Source organism: Artibeus jamaicensis, unplaced genomic scaffold (genome assembly GCF_021234435.1).
Source record: "Artibeus jamaicensis isolate MK-2021 breed Jamaican fruit bat unplaced genomic scaffold, CSHL_Jam_final contig_2170, whole genome shotgun sequence".
In the NCBI taxonomy this organism is placed as follows: Eukaryota; Metazoa; Chordata; class Mammalia; order Chiroptera; family Phyllostomidae; genus Artibeus; species Artibeus jamaicensis.
This window is the reverse complement of record NW_026521445.1, coordinates 2,228,370-2,246,854: the sequence shown is the minus strand read 5'-3', so window position 1 is coordinate 2,246,854 and position 18,485 is coordinate 2,228,370. Positions and strand designations below refer to the sequence as shown.

General features: G+C 46.5%; 1 protein-coding gene across 2 annotated transcripts in view; it reads right to left on the bottom strand.

Annotated features, from left to right (window-relative positions):
• The window catches only part of PTPN14 (protein tyrosine phosphatase non-receptor type 14), a 157,088-nt gene extending 139,028 nt beyond the window's left edge, over positions 1-18,060 (bottom strand). The window contains exon 1 of one of the 2 annotated variants that reach the window (XM_053658343.1): positions 17,544-18,060. The gene's annotated coding sequence lies outside the window, so the exon portion shown is untranslated. The remainder of the gene's footprint in view (positions 1-17,543) is intronic. The other variant, XM_053658332.1, reaches the window with a different exon arrangement.
• Between the last annotated feature and the right edge of the window lie 425 nt (positions 18,061-18,485).

The following is an 18,485-nucleotide window of genomic DNA, read 5'->3' as shown; positions in this document are numbered from 1 at the left end:
CAACCCTGGAAATGCTGACACTGACGTCACGTCTCCCTAACACTCACTTAATCACCCTGCGCTGAGCACTGGCCCAGGGCCACTAACGGGAGACCTTGCCGCCAAGTCAGTCAGCAACGTCCTATTGATAAATATTGAATAGTAATCTATAAAACAAAACAATGACTAAGTATAAGCCTTATAAACTAGAAAATCTGGCAGCACGTAAACTGGAGGATCCTTAGAAGGGTGGTTTTGCCAAAAAAGAACACAAACATGTGTACATTACTTTCTGTGATGCAGTGATCCTTCTTTGGAAATTCAACCCAAAGAATTAATCAGAACAAAAGACGGACATTACTTGTATAAAGAGATGAATGGCGTTTTTCTATAATAACCAGAAAGCCCTCAAAATACCACAAATAATCAATAAATAGAAATTGCTGATTTTAACGTACTAATTCAGTGTATTTATTCTATTTCCATTAAACTTATACATACATTATAACTATGTAGAAACAGAAAAGTATGTCTGGAACGTGTGGGAAAAAGCAAAGCAAAAAGTATTCTCTCGATGTATTATTCTATCTGAATGTATTCTATATTTAGGACATGATCATAGTTATACAGTTAATACAAGGTTTAGAAAGAATATAAGGAACATAAAGACACAATGACTATGTTGAGTGGTAGGATAATTGGTGAGCAGATTCCTAAGACACTCTAGGAACTGAAGTACAGTTGTTTTTAAAAATGGGCTTCAGCGTGATACCCACAGGCACAGAAGTCAAGAATGACGAGCCCTAATCTCTGTGTTCTGGGCAAGTGATCACAGGCAAAGTATGTGTTTGTGGGACCAAGGTCTTCATGGAAGCGAGGAAGGAGAGAAGACACTGAGTCACTTACAAGATGGCTACCCCAAAACGCACTTGGACTTGACAGCTGAGCACACCAGCAAAACAGAGGCATCCTTGGTGACCTATGGCAAGGAGACCTGAGGTAAACTGACAGGCTTCTGCCACAGCCCTCCTTATAAACACCCTTGAACAACTCGTGGACACCAATCAACATGTCCTGATCACTATTATCACAGACAACAGGTTGTAAGAACCACAGATCTGTCCTATACGTAAAAAGCTACTGGTGACATTTAAAATTCAATGTTAGTGAAACAGACCGATGGATGCAGGTACATTAGAACAGCCTAGTACTCACAACTGTAACTATTTGCCTGACAACGACCCATCAGGTTGAGCTGTGCCCTAGTCTACACGGGCATCTGTAACCAAATACCACAGACTGGGAAATTGATAAACAATAGAAACTTATTGCTTATGGTTCTGGTGGCTGGAAGTCTAAGACCAAGGTTCCAACACAGGCAAGGACCCCTTTCTGGGTGGCAGACTTTGCGTTGTACCCTGGCATGAAAGAGGGCTGTAGGGAACTCCGTGCGGGTAGGGTCTCTTTTATAAAGGCACTAATCACCTCCACAATGACACACACACCTCCTAATACCATCCCCTTTGGCGGTTAGATTTTCAACATCTGAATTTGGGGTGCGGCGCATCAGACCACCGCGCACCGCATAAGTGCTCCCACTGGCGGGCCAACACACAACACCAGCAGGAAAACGGAAAAGAAATGAGACAGCCCAGGGGAGTGGCCAGGTAACACTGTGTGACCTGAGGCAACACATGTGGGACCGTCCATCCCAGGCCCAAAAGGTGCAGACCCTTTGCCATAACTCTCCCAAAATACAGAATTCAGATAAGCAAAACATACCACAAGCACTTCTTTTGTCTTTGAAACTATGAGTAGTCTCAGAAAACATTCACAATGAGCAGGGCAGCCTTCGAGAAGAGTTCCGTAGCCACAGTCTTTTTATGAATTCAACCGAGATAGGTATCGATTTAATACAAACAAGCATCATATTTTAATGCAGTACACTCTAAATAAAAGTTCCTGTCCTGTACTTACTTAGTTTCTCCTATGTTAACATAAAGCACCCTCATTCTCACTTGCTCTGAGCCTCAAAATCCAGTTTCCCCAAAATGTACCTGTTACAACACTACATCATTTCATCTTCCAAAAGAAATCTGCAACAAATCCTAAGAAGACTTATACGAAATGAAGTTAAACTGAAATAAGAAATCATTTCAGGAACAAAAATCCAAAGACTTTCATGGCAAATCTGTCCAAGTTCATAATTCTTCAACACTAATAGGAGTCTTGATAGTCACACTATTAACACACTTCTTAACATTTCGAAATCGGCAACTACTGCTGTTCTAATAAACTCTGGTTCACACCCTGACGTCTGGTTCACGCACCAACTTGCTCGTCACACTTGGACTTGCTTCCCACAGAGCTGTAACGTCTCTTACAAGCTTCACCAGTCTGTGCCTGCGAGCACAGAGTGGATTTCTCAGTTCCGAGGATTTGTGACATTGCTCCGCTAAGTGAGGGGGGAGGCATTTGCATTCCACTGGCAGTGGCAAAATCCAATGTCACTTCCCAAGGCCAGCCCCACTTCCCTTCCCAACACACACACACACACACACACACACACACACACACACACACACACACACACACAGAGTCTATTCTTGCCCACGAGCCTGAAGATTTCTCTTCTCTCCCCTGCAGGCATTTCTGCCTGTGCTGCGAGGTTGCAAAGCCTCATGGGAAACAGAACCAAGGGTACTGTGGGTCTGTCTAGATGCCACTATTTCTAAGCAGAAGCCACAGACAAGTGTGGTACCAGGCAACATGACACTTTGTAAAGTAAACCAAGGGAGAGGATACAGTTAGTAATAAAAAGCTTTAGTTTACAGTTTGAGGGGGAAAATGGTAGGGAAGGCTGGTTCTTAAGTTTCAGTTGGTATAGTCTGCTAGGTAAACCATACGGCAATCGGTGAGTCTGAAAACCACGGAATTAAAGACATCCAAAGTCAGGCAAGAGGGCAGTATCCGAACAGGTTCAGCCACTGACCCGGGGCCATAGTAATAATCCCTCTGAGTTGATTCACATGAAAGTTATAAAACCTCAAATCAAGTACGTCTTTTGTTTTTACTTTCTTCACTGCTTTGTTTGAAAGTCAGGATAAATATGTATTTAGGAAACAGCATACTGAGTAAAACATGCAACCAAGAAAGCAAAGAGAGGATTGAAATGAGTAATTTTACAATGACTATTAGAATCCAAAAGAAAATTACAGGTAGCCATTGTTTTATTCACTAATAGATGAAAACCAATATAATTTGTTCTTGTAATTTTTCTTTTCAAATCCCATCATTAATATGACAAAAATTAAGCTGTAAACAATGACTAAACTAATAAAATGAACATTGCAAACCACAGCACCAGCAAGATACAAGGAAGGCTGGATACTTAAATATTGATGATGGTACCATAAACTGATAGTCTTTGGAGAGAGCAATCTGGCCCTGTGTAATAAGATCTACAAGCAATTCATGCCCTCTGACCCAGAGAGCCAACTTTGGAAACCATATCCCCAGAAATACTCTCCAAATAAATACTAGTAATTTCTTCACCAACATTTAGAGCAATGCTATTTATAAGTGTTAAAATTAGAAACAATGCAAATACTAAACCACAAGGGAATAGCGAAGTCAATGATAGTAGAAAAGATGGGATTGTCCCAACCCTTGACTCCCGTCCTATCACAGCTCCCATCCATGTCCCCGTGGGTTGTCTGGAAATCCTGTGGGGTAAGTGCAGGTCCCCGATGCAGTGATTTTTGGGCTTGGCTGGGGGTCTTCTTTGGCCAATGAGATGTGGGCAAATGGCATATTTGTCACCTCCATGAGGCAGCTTTCAACGAGACAGCATGCTTCTCATTACATCCCTGCCCTCAGCTGTCAGAGTATCAAGGCCCGGGCTCGGGCTGTCCTCTCGCCTGGGTTTCCAAACGAGAAGACGTGCGGAGCCCAGTGGAGTCCAGGGAGCCGCCAACAGCTACAGCCCAGCCACAGAACTCACAGAACACAGGCAAAGAATAAATGCTCATTGACGTAAGTTACTAGGATGGTGAAGCCTTTTTTGTTACCGAAGCAAAAACGAATACAACAGTCATCCAAATACAGCAAGTTACAGAGGAGCTGACCCAAGAAAAGATATTGAGGAAAAGTGGAATTAATAGGCAGACACCAGTGGCATCTATATAAAATGAGGCAAGCAAAATTAATTAACTTAGAATGCTATAATAGTTTATAATTACTTCTTTTTGTCAGTGAAGTAGTTACTCACATACATCTTTAATTCCCACTTATATGCTACTTTTTGACAACTGTATGGTTCAATAATTCTATCCACATCACAGTCATAACTGAAATGATTCTATTCATCACACCTTTTCTGCTCTAAACGATGCAAAGATTAGCAAACATGCCAAAAAGTTAATCTAGTGCAAGTCAGTATTTGGCCCTCGAATGTATGAATTTAGGGCTCATCCATTCTTTTGGCAGATAAGGGAAGGAACCATTAAAAAAAGCCACAGTTATTTGTTAGGATAGCTGACTTTCTTGTCATCAAAGCAAGTCCTGACAGTATACCAGCTACCCGAAAAGAGAGATGTGTTATCTTTGCATTTATCTTTACGACCTACACTTAAAAGTCCATTGCGTCTGTATGATTTAAGAGTCATATAAGGACAACTGGAGCTGGCTCTGAAGTGGGCTCAGCATCTCTAACATCAATTTCTGGTAAACATCTCCCTGTTTTAGGCAAACTTGGATTAGCACATGAAGTATATCAAGCATCATTTCATCATGCTTTCTTTTCTGATATGTAGTTCATGTTTTTTAAATTAAACTTATTGAAAGTAACATCGGTCAATATATTGTCCAACTTTCAAGGGTACAATTCTGCCACACATCATCTGTGCAATTGCAATTTAATCACTTTTAATAACTTGCGATCCTCGTTAGGAGCATCAGCTACTGTAATATAATTAGGGAATTATATTCCCTAATTCAAAGTTGGTATCTGCCGGTTCGGGGGATTCAAAGAATGCACCCCCTTCGGACGCTGCGTGAACAAAGGGCTACTACTGCTCCGCTCCAGGTACTGCTTTCTCTCTCCCCTGTGAGAGGCAGTGATACTCAATGGTTACCAGCGCAGGCTCAGAATCCACGCCCAGATCCGCCCATCAGCTCCAGCACTGACTAGCATTTACATGCCAACGGTGTTACAGGGTAAACCAGTATTTGCTACTTGCAGGGTCTCGTGCCTGCCTCTGCCTTTCTAAGCCCTCATTTTCTCATCTATAAAATAAGCCTACAAGAGTGCTTACTTCTCAGAGTTGCTGTAAGGATCAGAAAGATAATCCACTTAAAGTGCTTGACAAAGTAGAGCACATGGTAAGTAGTAATACACGCCAGCTAACATCAGTCTCTCTCGGCTGGTCATCGGAGATGTCATCACGGAGCGCGCTTCTTACTGTCACCAATAACAATTTCCAATCTTTCTTCACCACTGTCCCCCACCCCGCCCCCGGTCCTATGAGGCATTCAGGCACTGGAGCTCCCAGGACCAGTATGATAACCATTTATTACAGTGCTGTCCAAAAAAATATACAATGTGGGCCGCAAATGCAAGCCACACTGGAAATACTCATTTTCCCAGGACTCACATTTAAAAACCAAAAGAGAACAGCGAAGAAATTAATTTTAAGAAATAGATTTTATTTAACTTACTATATCCAAACTATTATTTCAGCACATCATCAACTTTAAAAATTACAATGAAATATTTTATATTCTTTTTTTTTGGTCCTAAATCTGCAAAGTCTGGGGTGTATTTGACACTAACAACATGTCTCCACCCAAACCTGTCACACTGCAGATGCCAGATGGTCAGGGGGCCAGTAGGTACCTGATTAGCTTAGTCTCCTAACGATTATGACTACAGAAACACAGCCCCACCTTCAAAAACATCAAAATGCATTTATTAAAAAAAACTGATAAGGCTGGATGAGAGGAAACATTAAAGAAAAAGAACAGATACTCCTGGTCTGGGTGGACTTCTGGGCCGAATGTCACAGGCTTAATGACCTTGTGCTGTGGGCTCAGAGAATACGAACTCCAGCCCCACTTCCTCCATTTACTACCTGCAAGACTTGAGCAAATAACCGCTTTAACATTTATATTCCTCAAGGACAGAACTATAGATAAAAATAACGCGTCTTTCCCAAGATTGCTCCGAATATAAAAGTTGTAGAGGAAAAGAGGTTTCCAGACAGGAAGCTCTGCTTCGTAAAAGGTCGGAGACGGGAGTGGAGAAAACTGATGAAGGAAATGAGGTGCAAATGAACTTGGGAAAATAAAGAGGCTGGAGGAAAAAAAAACCTTCATGTTGCAGTCATGCTGCCTTTGTTAAATGCCCAGTTACACAAAACAACCTAAACAGTGGCAGCTATTAATAAAATAATTGCAGTGGCGTTTCTAAGCCCTCGGTGATTTATATCTCCCTGGCCTGCTGTTTTCTTCCTGGCAGTACCATAAGTAAGGGCGGAGGAGGGCCGATTGCCAGGATTTGGAGAACCAAGATTTTTCAGTCACGTACATATTAACCACGGCCCTTGGCCTTAATAAGACGGGCTGGTGAATACACCTGGATCTTTCTCTGAAGGATGAAGTTTTCGCAGTGCCTTGCATTTAATCCCAATGTTAGTCTTCGCTGTATTATAAATACATGAAGTTACACTAAGTGTTTCCTGTCCCTAAAAGTTTCTCTGAAAATTGGTTTTGTGAATAAATTACAGGTATTTTAAAGTTGCTCTTTTCCTGTGCTGCCCCTCCCAAAAGTCCAATTCTTTTTTTTGTAAAGTTAGACCGGTATGCTAATGAAGACTTTAAATATTTAACGTCTCTATTACAAGAACCTTCTAAACCAAGCTTTTTTTCTAGAAAGTATTCTACATGATATTAATGCCTCTTGAGATTATACATATTCCATAAAATCAAATTTAAAAAGATAGGTCCCTACTAAAATGAATTCTGCTTTGACATGCTTTGTTTTCCTGCAAGATTCCTTCAAGTCTTTAACATGCTCACATACACCGATTTCAAACTGCTATGCTCGGTCCTTATTACCGTTTTATCAGTTTACAAATGAGGGAAATAATAATGTAAATCGAGGATTGAAAAATAAGGAGACAGCGCTGGTTACCCCACAGAAACAGTCGTTCCTTGCACTGGGTGTCTGGCCAAGTGTGCAGAGCCCGAACCATCCCTAACACCAACTGTGAGGACGCACACAGTCATTCATCTATCAGAATCCTCCAAATGAAGTCACGTTATTTATTATAAAGGAAGGGAGGGAGAGAGAAAGAAGGGAGGAGAAAGGACTGGCGTAGGGCAAAGGAAGGAGGGAGGCTAGTTCTTTACATGACTTAAGTGTAACTGTCACTTCACACTCACAGGGAAAGCTAAACGACCTAAACTTATTCGTAAGGACGAAGGGACATCAAATACACACTTGTACCCAACCCGGCACTTGGGAAATAAGCTTCATTTTGAAAAAAACAAAAAACAAAAAACAAAACAGCTGCTCAACAGAAACACAACTCAAGCCATCCCTTCCAGCCTTTATTTTTAGATGCCGCTTAAGTAAACAGTAATTTTCTAAAGAATATAATTAAGTGTGGTAGGTGTCATTTCGTTATTTTAAAGTTTTCATTCTTTTCACACCAGTCACACTTTTTCTCCCTTCACAAATCTCCTAATTATATGATATTCCACAAAAAAATGTTTTACCGTTGAATAAAAGAATTTGTATGATTTTAAAAAAATGTACAGATTTTTAAACAGCACAATCACCCAAAATGTGAGTGAGTATAACCCACAGGTTTAAACAGAGGGATTCTGACAGCCCCATTTTTCAAAAGATAATTTGGAGACTTGTGTATGTGTAAAAAAAAACCCACGTGCCTTCATCAGCTAAAGCGCATTTTACAAAATGCATAATGGAAAAGAATATGCTTAATATAGATCATCGGATTTCATGGGCAGAAGTGAATGCTAATTGCCTGCTGGAGTCTTTAATGAAACCTAATTGCCGGCTCGGGCTGTCACCGCTGACCCTGGTGACAGACCGGTGCACCCTTCATAAACCTAATACAGCATAATCCTCCGTCATTACAGTGCTCACAGCTCTGTCGTGAGACACGTCTGCCACAAAAACAAACCCTGCTGCCTCTCGTCCAAAGGGACATGCTGCTCCTCCACCCCAGAGCCGGCAGGATCGACGGCAGGAGTCGCCCTGACGGCAGTGGCACCAGTTCACAGCCCAGGTCTCTGTGCAAGCCGAGACACACAGCTAGGGACACCACCACAAAGACCATCCACACCCTCCATGGCGATGGGGGTGGGGGAGGGGGGCTGAAAAACAAAACGCACCCCAGACCCCGACCATCACCACCACCACAAGGTCAGTGGGAGAAGCTGGGGAAATACTGTCTAAACCAAACCATGGGTTTGAACTAGAAAATCCAGGCGTAAACCTATTTGATGCACAGTCTACATTTCAGATACTGAGCCTAAGAGACATTCCATACAATGTGCTTTGAAGTGCTTTTGGACACGCCTTTAAAAATACGACTTCCATTAAAAGCATTAATCTGACATCCACTGCTCGACAAGTCCTCACTTATTGAACTGAGTATCTACTGGGCAGCGTGTGCCAAGAACCCAGAGGTAAAGAAAACACAGCACACGCCCGCAAAGACTTTAGGGAGACAGATGAACAAACAGCAATAGTACAGTGTGGAGTATATCGCAGCGGAGAGGGTAGACTCCCATACAAAGACAGATCAGGTGACAACGAACTCTCCCAAACGATAAAAGGGAACGTCAGACAGAACCTCTAAGAAGACGTAACAGTCATACTAGACGTTAAAGAACAGAAGAGGAGATTATTATGTGACCAGATGTGGAAAGGAATTCAGGGGAGAAGGAACAGTAACAGCATGAGTCAAAACCACAGGTTTCGACCGTGAGAAATGTTTGGAGAAGAGCAGCAGAGGGCCCAGAGAGGCCAGCCCAGGCCAGAAGTCGGGTTAGGTGGGAACAAGAGCCACGCAGGCAGAGCCCCGAGCGCTCTGCTGGGGGCTCTGCTGGGGTCATCCCGTAACCAAAAGGTTGCAGGTTCGATGCCCAGTCAAGGCACATGCCTGGGCTGTGGGTTCCATCCCAAGTCCAGGCACCTACAGGAGGCAGCCGATCAATGCTTCTCTCTGGCATTGATGTTTCTCTCTCTCCTTTCCCCTCTCTTGAAAAGCAATGGGAAAATGTCCTCAGGTAAGGATTAAAGAAATTAAAACTAAATATTTTCGACCTGTGAGAGACCTATGGGAGAAGACAGTAAACACGCCTGCCCCCAGCACCCAGCTTAGGAAATAAAATACCACATCTCCATCCTCGCCTGCTCCACGCCCCACTCCCTGTATCTGGTGTTCATCCTCCTGACATTTCCTTATACCTTTTACTACAGACATACGTATCTCCAAACAATGGAAGGTGGGGAGAAAGATGCCAAGCAGGAGAGTGGAAATATCAGCCTGTTTCAATCAAGAGCCCGTAGTGTAGGGGTGGTCTGGTCTCCACACTGGCAGCCGGGGGACAAGAGACAGCAGTGGGCCCCGGCTGCTGTGGCTCAGTGGATTGAGCACAGGCTGGGAACCAAAGGGTCACCAGTTCGATGCCCAGTCAGGGCACATGCCTGGGTTGCAAGCCAGATCCCCAGTAGCGGGCACGTGGTCACACATTGATGCTTCTCTCCCTCTGTCTCCTTCCCTTCCCCTCTCTCTAAAAATAAATAAATAAAATCTTAAAAAAAATAAAATAAAATAAAGAGCAGTGGGACAGGTGATAAAAAGATGTTGAGATGACAGGTGACAAAAAGATGATAGTCTTATGAGCACTATCATAATACAGGAAGAAGAGGCACCCTTAGCCTCAGAGGGCATTCCCAGGGCAAGGAGGAGACAGACCTGAATGAACAGTTACAGGTGACCAGCAGCAGAGAAGGGACAATCTGCAGGGCTCTGGGAGAGGTGGGGACAGGAGTGAGGCAGGTGGCAGCTCCCAGGTGGCCGAGAGGCGAATGAGGGGCATGAGCCACGTTACCCAGGTCACAGAGCACAAAGGGGAAAATGCCAAAAGCAAGTGGCAGGAGGGCCTGACCAGGGAGCGAGCTCAGGCAGGGCACCCAGAGAAGTGGCATTTACAGCGGGCTTCCAGGGACACTGCGATGGGCACTGCTGAGTGCCGGGATCCCCGGGCCAGGCAGGAGCACCCACACAGGAGGGAAATCACTGGGCGTGTTCAGGAAACAGCCGCAGGTTGGCAGATCCCTGGGGAATGATGGGACATCAATCTGAAGAAATCAGAGGACCGCCTGGGGATTATTTGTGGAGAACCTCACTTATCAAGCTGAAGTGCGTGTAAAGTACACACATAATTCATACCAAATTCAGTTTCGTGGCCAGGAAATCTGACTTAATCCCTCTTACTCGAGAACTAAAAAACTGGAGAAAGCGCATCTTGTGATTCGTTGATAACATCACCGATATCAGTGCTGCTTATCAGTTCTAGCTGGGGAAGGGCAGGCCTGCACGTCTGCTTGGGCTGGCATCCTGGAGGGCCACCTCCCTCCTTCACAAACTGGTAACTCAGAGGTTGAATACTGAGTATTTCAACACTTTACTCTTTAATAGACGGTATAAAAATAGAAGGGACATGAAACATAGTCTAATATAACTAAACCTGCAAAAGCAATTTTGTTTCATGCCTCAACCCTAAATGTCCCTGCTTACTAACTCATCTGTGACAGTCACACACTCCTGGGAGCTGCAGGGTTTCCTGGGTTTGAAAAATCAGGGCAACAATGATCACACCTTTAAAAGTATCCAAGTAAAGCAAAGCAACTAGAGCGTCAGCTCAGGGATGTAATTCATCCCCTCGAATGAATAAGATGTGTATAGCAAATAGCAACAACATCTGTTTAATTTTTTAAATTCACAGACAGTCATTAACATGATGTCATTTTCACAAGGCCACTGAATGTCCTATTAGAGAATCAATAAGAAATTCCAAACCAGTCTGGGCTCTAGACCCTCGGGTCAGCATTTCAGAAATGCATTCATTCAATGATCTACAAACATTTTGTTAAAAAAAAAATCAACTCCATTTCATTCGCTGCCAGATAGCGACAATAATAGTACCTACTCCGCAGGGTTGTTAAAAGATTGAATAAAATCATCTAAAGTGCTCGGCACTCTGGGACAGAGTCAGCACCAATAACCTGAAGACACGTCTCCTGGAACCAACCTCCATCCTTAGAGGGTGGAGATTCTGATTCTGAACCAAGCGAAACGTAAATACTTTAGAGAGACGCTTCTGACACTTCTAAGGCACCAAAGGACACGGGGAGGCAAATATATATACAGCAAGAGAAAACTTACCAAGACAGGTTGAGTGCAAAGCACTATGGAACTACAAAGAAAGGAATGCTAGCTGGCGGTGGGAAGGGGTGTCAGGGAAGATGGCCCCTCAACTGAATGGGCAGCAAGGGGGAGTGGCACCCTGGGCAGGAGGGCATGTTACAAAGGAGAGGGGAATTAAACACCTCTAAGTGTTAAGGGGGTGGAGGGGGGTGAAGAAAAAGGGAAGCAGATGAGAATGGGAAGGTAGTCGGGGGTAAAAAAGCCTTATCATACAAGTAATAAGAAGCAAAAGACACATTTAAATAATATAAAAACAGATTGGTGCTTTTTTTAACTACTGGAAAAAGCAGATGAAGAAGGTGTGAAAACACAGCCTTTAAACTCTTGAAGCATCCAAGAGGCAGTGGGGGTGGAGGGCCCAGAGTAAACTAAAGGTATTTTAGAGACAAAAACTCAAAGGATGGAAGGGTTTGTCACTGGTGTTGGAGCTTAGAGACTGCGGGTGCAAAGGAAGAGCAACATGAAGACAAGCCCACGGTCCTGGCTTCGGCAGATCATTCAATAGAGGGCAGCGTCACTGACCAAGGCAGAAGCTGCAGAATTTGTGGCAAGAAACGAGTGAATTCAGCTGGAGACAGGCAGAGTTAGGCAGGTAACTCGGGTACCCAAAGGGATGGAAGTCCCAGCCAAGCCAAACTATCTGGACCCAAGCAGAGGGCTCTGGACTGGAGATGACGGCCAAGCAGTTGTACTAAAATGGAAACATCTAATTCAGGCCCTCCGAGGCGGGCCTGGGTAGGGATAAGTGGCCGTTAAGTGACTCCAGCCTCTCCAGAACTCTGAAAAATGAGGAACAGAATGAGTCAAACCAATGCAGTGAAAAACTTAAGTGGCTGCTACCACCAAGCCTGAGGACAGGGGTGGAAGGACCAAAACAAGAATCCTTAGCTTCTGGATTCTCAAAGTACCTTTGGTCAAAGACCCATAGTATTAGCATCACCGAGTTCCAATCTCAACCCCACCCCGGAACTCCTGCACCAGAAGCAGGGCCGGGCACTGGGGAAGGGCATCCTGGGTGGTGTAACCAGCCCTCCAGGTGCCTGTTAGATCAGCGGCCTGTGCGTAGCTAATGCCCCAATTCCTTGAGGGGCATGGGTGTGAAAAAAAAAAAAAAGAAGAACTCCCAGAAGATGGATTTCCAAAGGCTTTAGGAAATTAAGTAAACAGTTTAGTGAAAGCTACGTCTTATGCAAAAGTAAACATTAGGAACTTTGGGTAAATTTTAACAATGAGTGATTCTTCCCTGAGAGCTAAAAACTCGGGAGGCAAACCAGACGAAGTCAGTGAGTGGTACCCAGGAAAGCTTCCTACTTTGGGGATGTAGTTAGTTCAATACTAAAAGTCTCCAACATCCCAAGTGTGAGGAGGATGCCCTGCCTCTGGGCACCAGTCGACCCCCCTCTCATTTTCTCCCATCCCCTCCCTCCCTGCTGACCAACATCAAGCGTTTATGGGGTGGCCACCTAGAGTTACAGGATATGCACTAGACCTGTGGGTCAAGCTAATTATAAGTCTAATTTTGTCCCGGAGGGAACCAAGCTAAATCTGCCACGTATCAAACCTGATACACAAGATCGATCTAAGCATGGCCACAATATATTTTTTCTGATAGCAAGGACCGTGAAGCACGTCAAACAGAAGCATGAAGGGAGAGCAAGACAAAACCAAGCCAAGGAGTATAGAGCCAACAGAAAAAAGGGAAAGGAAATTAAAACAATGTTAATGCGCCATTTATAATCCAACTCAGACGCACAACCACCCTCATGTGCTGCAAAAAGGTACCTCTAGTCGCCATTAGCTTTTATCTTCAGCGACTGTAATTCTTATCCCCAAGTATTGCATCATATCCTCTCATTCAGAATTATAAATAAGTTGGAGATTATTTATTTTCATAATCAGCATGCATGCAGTGTATGGGAGAGGCATGGCCGGGCCAGGCGACGTGGGTTTCCTCCCCCTTCCCATTGCGAAGCTCTGAGCCAGATCTGCACTTCCCGAGGCTTTCTTTCACTGGCCTCCTGGCCTGCGTGCAAACTACATGCAGGGTAAACCCGTTCTGGGCCATGACGATCCACTCTGCTTCAGGAACACATACCACACACCTGCCCCACGGATGTTTTCTGACTTGTTCTTTCTTCTAACATTCCCTCCCCTTGGGAGGATGATATGAAGATCAAGGAGTTGATGTTTGTCGAGTCGTTTAGGCTTCTCAGATGAAAGGCAACTTTAAAGCTCACGGACTGAGGCTGGCATTCCAGCAGAGGTGTTGAAGCTGACTCCCCATTTGGGCTTCAAAGAGGGAAATCGGGTTGCAAAGACACTCGCTGGTGAAGCTTGTGCCTTCTTGCCGAGGGCGGGCAGATTCATTCGAACATTCTTGAACTGGATTTCAACATCAGAAATACCGGGCCCTTTGCTATGGTAAGTAGGGAAAGGAACACAGGGGAACGGAACCTTTTCTCAGCCCTAATCTAAGTGACTCTGCTTCCTCAAGCTTCCCTACTGCCAAGTCTTGCAACTGTCACCCCCCCCGCTACAGGAGGGGCCACATGGCAGCTGCCAGCCAACACGTTTGCTCTGAGCCAATAGCAAAAAAAAAAAAGGTCAAAGACAAAGCTTTATGTGTATGTTGGCACACATGTGAATTCAGGCTGCTGGGGGAAAAATGACACAAAGATCACATTCATGGCCACACAGGACTCCTCGAACATATAAATAGCCATCCTCGACCCAACACCTACCCACTCGGGGTGAGGCGCTGTGTTAGGAGGGGCACGTGGAGTGTGACGCCGCACCCTCCACAAGTATTCTGCCAAGTCAGAACCCAAAGGCCCCATCGTGTAGATGAAAAGAGATTGGGGCTGAATTTGAGATTCGGAAGGGTGGCGAAGCCCATCCAACGTGCAGCTAGAAGATGGCAGAGCTGAATTCCACCCCAGCTCTGTTTTGAATTTCTACCCCTGGCTCCCTGCTCCAGCACACGGAGAGCCAAGAAAGCCACAAAACTGGCCACACACATCCTTGGGACACTCACTAAACCCTCCATGGGGCTCAAGAAAGGGGAAGGGTCAATCGAGTCATGAGGGGGAACCACAGTCTTACTTTAGACATTAACCTTAACCTCCTTCTCACCAAAACTTGTTTGTTCCCCCCCCCCCGCTCCTTTTTTAATCGGCTCCAGCAGCAATAATATAATTGGCTGATTAAGTATTTCATTGTACCTCTTTTCCCTGCCTTATCTCTTACAAAGTGCATAGCACTGTTCTAAGGCTTAATGTGAGGCCAAAAAATGGCCCTGGCTGGTATGGCTCAGTGGACTAAGTGCCTGCCTGTGAACCAAAGGGTCGCCGGTTGGATTCCCAGTCAGGGCACATGCCTGAGTTACAGGCCAGGTACCCAGCAGGGGGTGTGGGAGAGGCAACCACACATTGATGTTCCTCTTGGTCTCCTTCTCCCTCCTTACCCCCTCTCTAAAAATTCACTTAAAAATAAAAAAAGATACACAGCACTTGGTGACTACGCAAAGAAGTTCAAATGCAGGATAGAAAGTGAAAAAGGATGAAAATATAAAATGCAGGTGGGCTACAATGTACAGTGAAAGGGCTTATGTCTGCTTTCCATTTTATGAGCAAAAACAAAAAAAAAACAAAAAAACACGTAAGTGCTTAATAAGGCTGGAAAGTCCTGGGGAAAAAATCGTCATAGCTCTTGACCCCTGGCCCATCCATTTAGGGCAAGTAAGAACTCTCCTAAAAAATCTGGTTATTCTCTGAATTCTTCCATTTCTTCCACATTAAAATAGTCTTACTGTCCTTTCCCTTACAGCTGGCCATGCAACACAGAATGCACAAACCTGAATAATGAAGTGTTTCTAGTAACAACATGTGTAAGCCAATGACAGAAGCCTAGAAGGTACCTGCCATTAGCAAGAAAGCTTTTCTCCAGCCATCGCACTGATGCAGGTCCTAGACCTTCAGGCAAACTCCCACCAAGGGGCCATTCTTGAGACAAGAGGAGGTGTTTGCGGAGGGGCTTGGATAAACACCTGTGACTGTAGGAAGTCAGTGTGCTCCTCCCACTGCCTTCTCCTGGCCTGAGGTCACTGAAAGCTGGCCCTCTGCCACCTGGGCCAGGACTCAGCCAGTATGAATAACACTGCAACGCCACTCCAGCTCAGTGGAAAGGCACCCTTGAAAGGCAAACCACGCAGAGAATGCTACTGCACCAGAAGGAGCTTTTCTCGGGAGGATGGGCTGAATCCTGGATCATCAGGCTACACAACAACCAGACAGAAGAGACTCCGTTTTTATAAAGTTTCAGAGCAAGGAAATGGAGTCCTCACAACTGTGCAGCAGCAATAGTGACTTTTCAAAGCAGCACATATTCTCACAAATACAGAGGCAGGTGCAAAAACTCATCCTGCTCAGTAGAGTCATCCATTCAGATTGGGAGAAAGAGGACCATGTTGTTGAGCTCCAGACATCAAGGTTATCGTTGCTGTGGCACAAACTTTTCATGCCATCAGTAAAAGATAGGTAACTTTCATACGGGAGTCTGTGATGTGGCATTATTATCGATAACTTATAGCAGTCAGGCTGCTCTGGCCAAGGGGATCAGCACCATCTAATGAAGCCCAGCAATGGCCAGTTAGTGCCAACTACCACTGAGATGGTCTCACCACTGCTGTCCATACCACAGTACAAACAGCATCACCTCTCAGGTGTGCCCCCAAGGAGAGCCTGTGCTCTTCTGGAAGAGTCTTCCTTCCTGTCCTGGGTAACATGCTTCCACTGTAATTTCAGATACATTTTTTTCTTTAAAGGCTCTCCCTGCAACACTGCCCATGAATCCCACTCCGGCCTCCAGACAGGTTCATTCTTTTGATACGTGGTTTTTCGGTGACTCTCTCTGCACAAGCTCTTTCCACTACCTGTGTCTGCAGGCGAGTTGGGCACACTTCGCCCCCTCCATTGCACTTCTCACAGCACTGCAATTCCCCATTGGATTCTCCAGAATGTGTCCTTTCTCCTCGAGGCTTCAGTGAGATCTGGTTATAGCATCTTTTATCCCTTGTTCTTAGACTAGGGGAGATGTTTAATGCTAGGTTTGTTGAATGAATGAGTGAATTAACACACTTTGAATTAGCACATTGGTGGAAACCCTGGAACCACATATGCAGCCTGCAGTCCAGAGATTCCTCACAAGCCAGTTCCTGAAGATCACACAATGGCCTTCAATTGTAGGTGGGGGTTACAGGAACAGAAGGGAAAGGGAAATGGAGATAGTGTCAGAGTACCTCTCTGCTCCTTCAAAAAGGTGGGCACCCCCCTGACAAGTATTCAAACTCCAGACTTAGGGGCCATGCCAGGAAGAAAGGGGAGGGAGTGTGCTAACACCACACTCAGAAGTTGTTCATACATACAAGATAGAAAGTTTGCTGTGGAGACCTATTTTGAAATTGCGTGGCCACAAGTTTTGAGCCAGCCTGACCACCCAAGTAGGGGCCAAGAAGCCCAGGAGCTCCGTGGCATGACTGGGGCCTAGTAGGGAGGCATAAAAACTCCTCTCCCTCCCAAGATCTTGTCCCTCTGCGGGACAGAAGAGGGTGGAGAGCCGCGTTCCTATCCCGCTAGAGAGGCAGCACGGTCCTCGTCTTTCCTCCTCCTGTCCCCAGCCCCAGGAAATGAGGGTATCCCCAGATGCCTTTCCGAGGTCCTCTCTCAAGCCCAAAAAGCAGAAGGGAATGAGGAGGAAGGGGCGAAGGTGTGGGTTGACCCACGAGCAATGCAGACAGCTCTCACCTTTCCACCTAACTCCCCAGACCAGCTGTGCGCCTCACAGAGGGCGGCTCCCACCGCCCCGGCAAACTCCTGCGGCCCGGACACCTCGCGCCACGGCAGCCCTGGCCGCGTCCCGAGCCGCCGCCGATCCCAAGTTGGCTCTGCCAGCCTTTGCCCAAGTCATCCGCAGGGCGCCCGGGACACCCAGACGATCCCCAACCTACGGCCCGACTCCTCCGCCCCAGACGGCGCTTACCTGCTTACATGGCCCAGTTGGAGCCCTGCAGTCCCGCGCGGAAAAGCTGTCCCTCCGCCGCGGCGGCGGAGCTCCAATTCCCCAAGGAATTGATTCCAGTGGCTGGCGGAGGAGGGGCGAAGGGAATCAGCCGGAGGAGGCGAAAGGGGAGGGAGGGTTCCGCCGTGATCGGGCGCAAGAGTCGGCGCAGGGGCGCAGAGAGCAGGAGCAAAGAAGAGCCACCGAAACCCAGGGCTGTCCCGCCCAAGGCAGGACGAGACCAGGAGGCCGGGGAGGATGGCTGAAGTAGTAGGAGAAGGACCGCCAGCGGTCACTGTGCGTCTGCGGCTCCCCGAGGACCTTAGCCCGGAGGTAGGCAGCTGAGCAGGCAGGAGCACAGCAGCCTGCCCCCTGCCTGCGCCTACAGCACCCACTCGAGGAGGAAAAGTTGGGAAGAACTTTTAAGGGCCAGGAGAGCCGGAGCGGCAGGAAACGCGAGCCGCCGGGAGAGGAGGGAGGAAGGGGCCGTGCGAGTGGGAGGGGACGGAGCAGGCGCCGGCGGCCGCGGTTCCCCCACCCCCGGGCTCGGCTCGGCTGCACTGGGGGCCGGGAGGCGGAGAGAGCTCCGGGCGCGCGTCCGAGGGCGGGAGGAATGCGGCCGAGAGCGCGCGCGGGGAGCGCGGAAACGTGGATCCGAGCTCGGGAGCTGGAGGCGTGCGGTCCCGGGGGACGTCACAGCGCTGGAATCCGAGGAATGCCGGGCTGCAGGAGCTCCTTCTGCAGGCCCCGGAGAAGTCGCGCACTTTAACGTGGCAGGTTTGGACTAACGTTTGAGAAGGTGGGGGCTGAGGAGGGAGGACAGGATTAAACTCCCGGGAGTAGGAATTGCAGGAGTGGCGAAGGAAAAGAGACCAAGGCCACCCCAAACTCACGCCGCTCCAGGCGGGGGCGGAAAGTGGGAAG